The sequence below is a fragment of the Acinonyx jubatus genome, chromosome B1 (genome assembly GCF_027475565.1).
Source record: "Acinonyx jubatus isolate Ajub_Pintada_27869175 chromosome B1, VMU_Ajub_asm_v1.0, whole genome shotgun sequence".
Classification (NCBI taxonomy): Eukaryota; Metazoa; Chordata; class Mammalia; order Carnivora; family Felidae; genus Acinonyx; species Acinonyx jubatus.
The window spans coordinates 155,999,037-156,010,187 of NC_069382.1; the positions used below are offsets into that span (position 1 = coordinate 155,999,037).

The 11,151-nt window shown below is 38.7% G+C and overlaps 1 non-coding gene across 1 annotated transcript; it reads left to right on the forward strand.

Annotated features, from left to right (window-relative positions):
• The first annotated feature begins 10,000 nt into the window (after window positions 1-10,000).
• Window positions 10,001-10,103, forward strand: LOC113600884 (U6 spliceosomal RNA). The gene has a single exon (XR_003421985.1). It is a non-coding gene; the product is annotated as a U6 spliceosomal RNA (small nuclear RNA).
• Window positions 10,104-11,151: the final 1,048 nt, after the last annotated feature.

Below are 11,151 nucleotides of genomic sequence, written 5' to 3' on the forward strand. Positions count from 1 at the left end.
ATCTGACTTTCATGAATTTGACCAACACATCTCAATTAATTTATAATTCCCAAAAGGATCGTCCCTTTGTGAAATGAATGCTATAAATATAGAACTTCCTAGAATAGTAGTAATGACAAACATAATGGACATGTTCAACTAATTTCACTAGATTTTCAGAATTGTTTTGGACTTAATTATTTACCCTTGTTTCATACTTAACCCTTTCATTTGTGTTGCTTTATTGTAGCTGTTGTTTACTTCTATTGTCTATGCAACATTACCATCCAAAGGCACAAAAATGATTTTTAATATTCACATTTTGGAACAAATAGACAAGAATAGCTTTGACCACAAACTGAAAAAGAAGAATGAAAGGGGCTAACACTGCTAGATATTATAAAAAGCCAGAATACAGAAAAATTTGAAAATCTCCTTGTAACTCACTTAACCCTCTTCTGTTCTCAGAGACGATGAAAGCCCAAAAGACATCTTGTTAAGAACCATTAGACAAGCAAGTCACTTTGCTTAAAAAGGTGCTTTGCTTTAAATTAAATGTTATCGCTGTCCTTTGCAATCAGAGAGAAAGCAAGCAAGAGACCAGACACAAAAGTCTCTTCTTATAATTGGTCTGCAAGAAAGCTATCTTTAGTATTTAATATGAAATGTTGTGATTCACACCATCAGCACAGATATTTGAATATATGTTGCAATAGTGAATCTAAAGCCAAATTATTATCCCTATTATATATTCTTCTCATTTAATCTCATCCCACAGAATCAAGGGCATCTGGATATTCCAACACAAGAGATTAACTCTTGGAAAAGTCATTAATGCTGCTTGCCACTTATTTCCAGTTCCAGGTAGTTTTGCAAATGGCAAATTGGCATTTCCTGATCAGGTGAAGCCCTGTGACCCTCTCTGGACTTTGAGTTAGAGAGGAAGTTACATGTGTCATTTGTAGGCTGCACATTTCATTGCCAATGTGATGAGAGATGCTCAAGCACCTTTTCTCTTGACACAGTAACCAGCAGCATCTGAGATGGCAGAAGCCCTACTACCCAGGGTCACTGCATGACTCTATGACTCTGATGAGCAGAAGCTCTCTGCCAGCCTGTGGTGATGCTTACCATAGTCTCCCTTAAACTCTAGTTTTTTGATCTCCCTACTAGATTATAAGCTGAGGACAAGGGCTAGATCTAATTCACTTGTATATTCTTCATAAAGAATAGTGTCTATAGACAACAGAAACTCAATACTATTTGCTGAATAACTAAATGCATTTACAATAGACTCCAACCCTACAAAGTAATTAGACATATTTGCATATTGTACAAAAAACATAGTATGCTCTTACTAAACTATTATTTCTACATAAGATAATCACCAAGCTAATCATTTTGTGCAAACCAAGTACGTATTTTCATCTTGGGCAGAAAGTATGTGGGTTTTTCAATTCTAACAAGGACAAAGATAAAAAGATAAATCTTTACCACATATGTGAGAGATTTCAGACGATAGGGAGTCAGACACACCTGCTCCCTATGATGCAAATCATTTACTAGTATTAGGGAAAGGCTTACACTCAACCCAGCTACTTGTGATTATGGTACTGCACACTTATTCTGACAAAGTAAGCCAGCTGGGAAAAATGATAATAATATCAAATGATGACCTTGATGAAAACAATTATTTTCCACATCTATTGGTTCATATTTCCCTACTGACTATTTTTATTTTAACCAATGGTGCCTCTTTATATTGTGAAATGAAACTTCTGAACTTGCATGTTGCTTTCAGATAAACACAATGTTCCCTAGTCTGCTTGTGCTATTCCCTAATGTTAATAGATCCAGCAACTCCTCTTTCGAAGGGTTAAATCTTCTAAACAGTTGGGTCTGTTAAATGCATTCCTTGTATTTTTAGTTGAGCGTTAGACTAAAATATCTTCAGTTAAGATGCCCTTTCCAAGTAATTTGTTGATGTATTTGATTAGCTGTCTCCCCCTCCTCCCAGAATATGCCTATGATAGCATGCACAGATGCTGAAGTCATTTTATTTACCCAACATTCCATAATAATTCCCGTACAGTCAGCATTTAAAAACAAAATCTTCCAAAACATTCTTATGCTTTTATTTCTTATATCATCTTAATTATTCATCATTAATATTTTTATAACTACTATTTTATTACATTTAGTTCACAAAATTGATATAATAAAACCAGGCAAAGCTATTTCTTAAATCTTCATGATTCCTCAAAGTTCTCTTAAGTATTTCCTACCATGATATTTAAAACAACCAACCAAAACACACCTTAGGCCCAAGTTCTCTTTTTTGTGCACCTATTCACGAGCAAACAAAAGCCACTTCATAATTCACCCTTTCTTCTCTTCCTCATAGGAAGTAGAAACCTATCTCCCTTTTTAATAACAGAATTTTTATTTTAACTTGGATACATAAAATAAGAGTCTTAAAAACTCTTCTTCTCCCTAGATTTTGAAACTTTAATTAAAATGTCTCAGTTGATCTATCTGCTAATGATTATTTGGACAATGATGCAGAGAATCCTTTTTCTCAAAGGAATGAACACCTTCTAAGCCAAGAACAGCTTTGGGTCCAGATGTTACTGTTGTTCATTCTCACCATTAATCACCAAACACTGCAGTAGGACCCACCATGGATATTATTCAAACAGAGACTCAATTAAATTCAGAGGCAGTCCATTTAATCTTCATCAGCTCAAACAATGGCAACTTCATTTTTCTCAACCAAATGTTAAGTCAGAGAAGAGAAACTTCAAAGATTTTCATTTCATTCAATATTGTTATAAAGTAACTGGATTTACAGTTTGACTTTGGACAAAGGAGAGCCACAGCATTTGCTGGAAGGCAATATTATGGGGAAGAAGAAGCATCCTGCACCAGTAGGCACAAGTTGCAGTAATTTTATGATAAAAAAGGAAAAGATTCATTTGCTCCCTTAAAAGCTGTGATAACTTAAGAAAGAAATAAAATATTCTGTTTAGACTCTGCAGTGTGAAGATGGATGTGGGGTAGGAAAAGAGCCAGGAAACCAGAATGGAAAGAGGAAAAGGGGACACATCTAATTCTTACATCATTCACTTCATCTAGACCAAGGTGGGAAAATAGCTCCTCAGGAGGGTCCTGCTAGAAAGCAGCCTGTGGGCATGATAAATGAGGCATCTATAATTAAGTGCGGCCTCAAACTGCTAAAGACCTTTCTTACTATGGTCATAACATTGACATTTTTTAAAGTAGGGTAAATGCAGAAGGAGGGCTAACTAGATGTCTTTAGTGATTAGTTTGGATCATGACTACTTACTCCAAGGGTTTCCAGTAGGATAATAAAGCCTTATTGAGAAGACCTTTCTAGTGCTCGCTTCGGCAGCACATATACTAAAATTGGAGACCTTTCTACATCATCTCTGTATTTACTCCAGAGAAACAACACAAATAACATATAGAAAGACAGACAGAGATTTATTATAAGGAAGTAACACACAATTATGGAGGCTGACAAGTCCTAAGATCTCCTGGGCCAGCTGCAGACTCAGGAGAATGGAAGTTGTAGTTCTTGCCTGAAAGCTGGCAAGTTCAAGACCCAAGAAGAGATGATATTTGAGTTCAAGTCCAAAGGAAGGAAAAGATTGATGTCCAGCTCAAGTACCTCAAGATATTCCCTCTTACCCGGCTTTTTATTCTATTCAGGCCTTCAACTGATTGGATGGGGTCCACTCACATTAGGGAGGGAAATCTGCATTACTCAGTCTACCAATTCTAATGGTAACCTCATTCAAAAACACCTTCACAGACACACCCAGAATGTTTCACCAAATATCTGGGTACCCCATAGCCTGGTCAAATTGCTACATAAAATTAACCATCATAATCTGTAACATGGTGAGCAAATTAGAGACATTAGAAATCTCCCTACACAAATATCTTATAGATTATGTGGAAGGAGGCAGGAATGTGATGAAAACTTAAGAGTCTTATAACTTCCTTTCAAACCCTTTCCTAAAGCAACCAGATCCTGACAGAATGAGAGAAATGCTCTAATTCATGAAATAGTATAATAATAATAATAATAATAATAATAATGGCAAACACAAATATAGTACTTATCATGTGCCAGGCACTGTCTAAGTACATTTTATGAACTCCTTCAATACTCACAATAATCTTTTTATTTATTTATTTTGAGAGAAAGAGAGGGCGGGAGAGGGGCAGAGAAAGAGGGAGAGACAGAATCCAAGCAGGGTCCAATAAGGGGCTTGATCTCATGAACTGCATGATCATCACCTGAGCCAAAATCAAGAGACAGACACTGAAACAAATGAGCCACCCAGGTGACCCTTATTTTTTTTTTCAACTCACAACAACCTTTTGACATGAATGAGGAAACTGAGGCAGAGAGACACTACTTAATTTGCCCAAGGTCACAGAACTAGGAAGTGGCAAAGTGGCTAGTCCCATCCAAGCTCTCTGGCTCCAGAAGTCCATATGCTATGTCTCATTTAACTGAGCACTGAGTGTTCATTATGTGGTGACGAGTAGGACAAGTCTTTGCTTTCAGGAAATGAAAGAGTGGCTGTGATGCTTACAAAATGTATCACTCATCCTGATCCAGAGATCAAGAAGGCCTCATCATCTGGGAAGTGTGTAATGTAGCACTGAAACCTATGGACAGTCCAGTCCAACTCATACCTTTGTCCCTCTCTCCCTCTGGATAAGCTTCACCTCAAAGAAATGACACGGGAGCAGGTCCTCAGGTCACATCTCTCTGGCCTGGACTACTAATTAACTACCACTGATCTATCCACATCTACTGTGCACAATATGCTGGCCCTGGCCTATTCTTCAACCAGCACCCAGAGGTATCTTCTAAAACAAACAAACAAAAAAAGTACGGCACATCCCTTTGCTGAAAAGCTTTCAGTGGCTTCCCATTGCTCTTAGAACAAAAGTACATGAATATGATTATGGGCCCTGCACAGCCTGCCCCATTTCCCCTCCACCCTCTTCTCACACCAACATGCTCTCCCTTGCTCTGTGTGGTCAGGATACCTAGCCCTTCTTTTAGATTGTGTCCTTATCAGGCCCCCTCCTGCCATGGCTCCTACCACTCCACTGCCTGAAGAACTCATCCTAGGAGAGTTTATTACAATCATGCTCTTTTCTTTTCCTTTTTTTAGGTAAGGAACTTAATTTTATTTCTTCAGCCATTAGATACCCTAAGGAATCTCAAGCATCTCTTTCTCAGGAGAAACTCTTGACTACTCTTAAGTAGATCAGCCCTCACTATAAGCCCTTGTGGCACTGTATGCCTCTGTTGTATAGTACCTGTCACAGTAACAACTGTACGGTTGTAGTAGGTCTATAAGGTTTAAGAAGCTGAGAACAGCATCTTCTTTTGCTTATCATTGCCTGACAGGGTGTCTTAACATAGCAAATAGTAAAAATACTGCCTAGATCCATAAATGACAGAATAGCAATCCGTGTGTGTGTGTGTGTGTGTGTGTGTGTGTATACATATATATACACTATATATACACTAGCAATCCTAGTATTGTGTGTGTGTGTGTGTGTGTGTGTGTGTGTGTGTGTGTATGCAAGATCACCGAGGCAAGAAAAGGCATGGCACATGTGAGGAATAGTGAGTAACCCAAGACAGCAGATTAGCACCAGAACTAGAAGGATACCTAGAAAGGATTACAAATAGTGGTTAGGGCTGAATCATTTAGGGTTAGAAATTCAAAATGAAGCTTTCAATTCTGCAAGTAATAGAAAGTCATTAAAAAATTCTGAGCGAGAAAACAATTAGATATATTATCAGACAATGACTGCAAACATGACCATACATTGGATTTATCCAGGGAGATATAGAAAAATGCCAATGCCAAGGTCCAACCCCAAGAGATCCTGATTTAATTGGTATGGAGTATGCTCTGGACATCAGTTTTCAAAGTTCCCTGATGATTCGAATACGCAGAAAAGATTGAGAGCCACCCCGTTAGACAAATAATTCTGGAATCTGTGTTGTTCTTAAATCGGAAAGGGCCACACTGATGGCAGAGAAACTGGTTAGGAAGCTCTCTTATGAGACAAATCTGATCTAGGACAGATCCCAATAATGGAAGGGATGATGTCCTCTTCTGAAAAAATTTTGCAAGGGTCAAATGTCAGACTGAGCTGACTAACTGGACATGGGAAATAAGAAAAAAGAAGTGGAAAATGATCCCAGTGTTCCCAGAGCAACAGCATAGATGGTACTGGGACAAATTAACAAATTTAACTGAGAAAGAAAACACAGGAGGAGGGGCAGGGGTGGGAAACAGAAGAAGGACGAAAGTACGCTGAGCTCATCCCCCTATCAATTTGGCCTTCACCTACCTCCCCTTTCCCCAGAGCTGTCATCACTAAATTAAGCCAAGTGTTAGTGCCTGAGAACTCTGCCAGGGGCCAGTGAAAGTCAACAGATTTAGGATGCTGCAGGATAACAGGACATTCATTCCACCTCTGACGGCCCTCTCCTGGGACCTCCCTGCCTGAAGAGTCCCGATATAGAATTCTTCCCAAGAGGACTTCAGTATTTCAGCTGTCACCAGCCCCTGCTGAGAAAGAGGCACGGTTCAGGAGTGAAGATCCAATCACCATGAGCCCATAGATCACAGTCTCCACCTTGACTCCTTAAATTGTGTCACCAAGCAGATGGGAAGCCAGCATTGAACGCAGAGCACAGATGCCATGTGCTCACGCAGAGCATAAGTGAGCTGTGTGGTTCTTCTTTTTAATTTCTTATCTGATAACAAGCTTCCAGTCCCCAGATCAATATTGCCAGCACACTGCTGTGCACCCGACCAGGCATACTTTGTTGTCTCTATTACTCTTTTTAGAGAAATAATTATCTGTGTACACACCTGTGTAAAAATTATTTATAGTTTATCCTTTCTCTTCCCAAATGAAACAATTAAAAGATGTATTTTTTTAAAAGGTTTGTCTCTTCCTTTCACGGTAAAAGCTTGTTGGCAGAAGTCACAGTTTTGTAAATGTGAGGTTTGATCCCTGAGGATCTATAAACAGAGGCTGCTAAAGTGAAGAAAATGTGACAGAGAAGGTGTAAGTCAGTAATTCCTCTCCATAGCATAATGGCACAAGGAAAAAAACACAACATCACATGTCTGAGGAACCTGCAAAATGACCAGCTTCAGCAAAAATGCAGCCCAATCTGTTTCTTGGCTGCCTGGAGAGGCAGAAACAAGAGGAACACCAGGCACTTGACAATACTCTCAGAGATGTAAACTGGAAAGAAGCTCCTTGACACATATTCCCATGAGGATGGCAGGTTTACTATTCAAATGCTGGCCACAGGTAACTCAAGGACTGTCTCCCCATCTACAAATTATCTCCGGTATCTTACGTTAGTAAGCATGCATGTGAGTAATTCTCAACAGTACCCTTGCCCACTTATCTCCTTTTCTTCCCACAAGGTTCAGCCATGTGCCCCAAGAACCACACAAGGGAAACTACTCTCCCCTTAGCCAGTCTTGTCACATAAACATTCTTCACCAAGCGAGTTAGAGAACTAGGGTGATTCTTTTACACAGCAGTGTGAGCTCTAGGTTTGCCAGTTATTAAACCAACCTGGTGGCCTTGAGCAAGTATTTAACCTCACTGTATTTTGGTTTCATCATCCATAAAACAGGTTAATAACAGTCTCTAATACAGGATGGCTATGAAAGTAAAATACTTCAACACAGGCATGTGTTACACCTGGCACACAGTGATTATCCCCAGCATATTTTTAGCTGCTGTCACAATTTTTCAAAGAAGCAGTACACTTTAGTGACTAAGAATATGAACTCCACAGCCCAACTACTTGGATTCAAATCCTGACTTTACCACTTCTCAGCTGTGTGATTTAAAACAAGTCATGAACTTCCCTGTGTCTCCATGTTAGTTAACCTACAGAAGAGTAATAATAATGTTATGTATCACAAATCATTATTGTAAGGATTAAACTAAATATGGGGCACCTGGGTGCTTCAGTCGGTTGAGCATCTGACTCTTGATTTTGGCTCAGGTCATGATCTCACAGTTTGTGCAACTGAGCTCTGCACTGTGCTTTCAGCACAGAGCCTGATTGAGATTCTCTCCCTGTACCTCTGCCCCTCCCCAGCTTGTGCTTTCTCTCTCTCTCTCTCTCTCTCTCTCTCTCTCTCTCTCTCTCAAAATAAAGAAACTTTAAAAAGTAAACTAAATATATATATATATATACATATATATATATATATATATATATATATAATATGAAAGAGAAATTGAGAGAAACAAAATGAAAGAGAGAGTGCACTATACACTGAATATTTGTGTCCCCTACAAAATTCACATGTTGAAATCTCTTCCCCTAAAGTGATGACATTTGGAGGTGGGGCTCTTTGAAGGTGATTAGGTCATAAGAATGAACCTTCATTCATGAAACTAGTATCCTTATAAAAGAGGTTCCAGAGAGCTCCCTTATGACTTCTGCAATGTGAAGACACAGTAAAAAGATGAAAGCAAGACCTCACCAGACACTGAATCTTCCTATGTCTTGATCTTGGACTTCTCTGCCTCCAGAATGGTGAAAAGTAAATTTCTGTTGTCTATAAGCCACAGTCTGTGGAATTTTGTTACAGCAGCCCAAGTAGGCCAAGACACACACACACACACACACACACACACACACACACACACACACACAACTTAGAACAATTCTTAGCAAATAGTATATAATACATATGCTAGCCATTTTGTTATTATTACTATTTTTACTGTGGGTTAGGACAATATATAATACTAAGTAGTAATGTAATAGCTCATACAATTAGAAGTTTTAGGGCATCTCTCTGACATGTAGGAAGAGCCCTGAATTTTAACTATGATAATTCTTCCCCCTATTATCTCTGAGCTTCACCCTCTTTATCTTTAAAGTGGGATAATAAAATAATCCTCAGTCTGCAACATTACAATAAAAATCAGAAGTCAAATTTGTAGAGAACTGAATCAAGGGACTGAGGCAAGTCTCGAGCCAAATCCCATGCTGACTCTCTTCCCCTCTAGAGTCTGGCCAAGGGAAATATGTACACAAGGAATCAAGTCAGATATGAAAATAAGTGCTGTTCCATAAATTACTTGGAGCTATGTATAAATTCACTAGAATAATCCACAGAACTCAGGAAAGTGCTAAACTTATGATTAAAGTTTGTATTACAAAGAACACAAATGAAGAGATCCATGGAGCAAAGTCTAGGAGGGTCACAAACAAAGCTTCTACGTCCTTTGGACATGTCACCCTTCGAACATATCAGTGTATGATTACCAACCAGGGCCCACCTAAACATTGGTGGAATAATCTTTAACACATGACAGAGCTCAATCTCCAGCCCCTATCCATTTCCTAAAGGTCAAGAAGTCACCTGAACCAAAGCCTCAACCCTCTAACCATACAATTGGTTTTTCCAAATGGACCAGTCCCCATGCTGACATCTAGGGTCCCAAAAGGAGTAAGCACAAACTCAGGTGTGATCCTGGGTCCCCACAGTGAATAACAAAGACACTCCTGACACTTGGAAAATTCCAAGAGTTTAGAAGCTCCCTCACAAGAACCCAGGACAAAGACCAGAGAAATTCTTTAATATAAAATAAATGGGGAGCTTATAAAATTACATTTCAATCAATTACCCTGCTATATAAGGCAAATTCAAAAAAGGAACTAGGGGTGCCTAGGTGGCTCAGTTGGTTGGGTGACCAACTTCAGCTCAGGTCATGATCTCGCAGTTTGTGAGTTCAAGCCCTGCATTGGACTCTGAGCTGACAGCTCAGAGCCTGGAGCCCACTTCGGATTCTGTGTCTCCCTCTCTTTCTCTGCCCCTCCCCTGCTTATACTCTGTCTCTCTCTGTCTCAAAAATAAGTAAAACATTAAAAAAAATTTTTTTTAAAGGAACTAAAACACTCACTTCAGCTACATGTATACTAAAAACTTGGAACCATATGAAGAAAATTAGTATGGCCCCTGGAGAAGGATGACACACAAATACATGAAGCATCCCATATTTTTAAGAGCAAGTGATGCATCTGACTTTCCTAACACATATAAACAGACACAGAGAGTTAGACAAAATGAGGAAATGGAGGAATATGTCACAAATGAAAAAAACAGGACAAAATCAGACCAAGAGACCTAAGTGAAATGGAAATAAGTAATATGCCTGACAGACAATTTAAAGTAATAATCATAACGATACTCATTGGACTTGAGAAAAGAGTGGAGGACATCAGTGACACCCTTAACAAAGATAAAAAAAAAAAAAAAAGAACCAATCAGAGATAAAGAATACAATGATTGAAATTTAAAAAACACTAGAAGGAAAAAAGAACAGGCTAGAAGAGGCAGAAGAACGAATCAGTGGCCTGGAAGATGGATTAATGGGAGGTAAGCAAGCTGAGTAGGTGAGGGGGAAAAAAATCAGGCAAAATGAGACTAGACTTAGGGGTCTTAGTGACTCCATCAAGCATAATAACATTCACATTATAGGAATCCCAGAACAATAAGAAAGAGAAAAGGGGACAGAAAATTTATTTGAAGAAATAAAGGCTAAAAACTTCCCAAATTTGGGAAAGAAAACATAAATTCAGATATAGGAAACATAGAGATCTCCCAACAAAATCAACCCAAGGAGGTCCACACCAAGACACATAGTAATCAAAACGGCAAAAAGCAGTGACAAAGAATGAATTTTAAAAGAAGCAAGAGAAAAGAAAACAGTTCCCATACAAGGAAAACCCCATAAACCTATCAGCAGATTTTTCAACAGAAACTTAGCAAGCAAAAAGGGAGAGGCATGATATATTCAACTCGCTGAAATGGAAAAATCTGCAAACAAGAGCACTTTATCCAGCAAGACTATCATTCAGAATAGAGGAGAGATAAAGAGTTGCCCAGACAAACAAAAGTTAAAGGAGTTCATGTCCACTAAACCAGCCCTGCAAGAAATGTTAAAGGGGACTCTGTGAGTGTAAAGGAAAGACCATAAGTAAAAGTAAGAAAAGTAGAAAGCTCAAAAGCAGTAATAATAAGTATATTTGTAAATTCACTCAAGGGACTG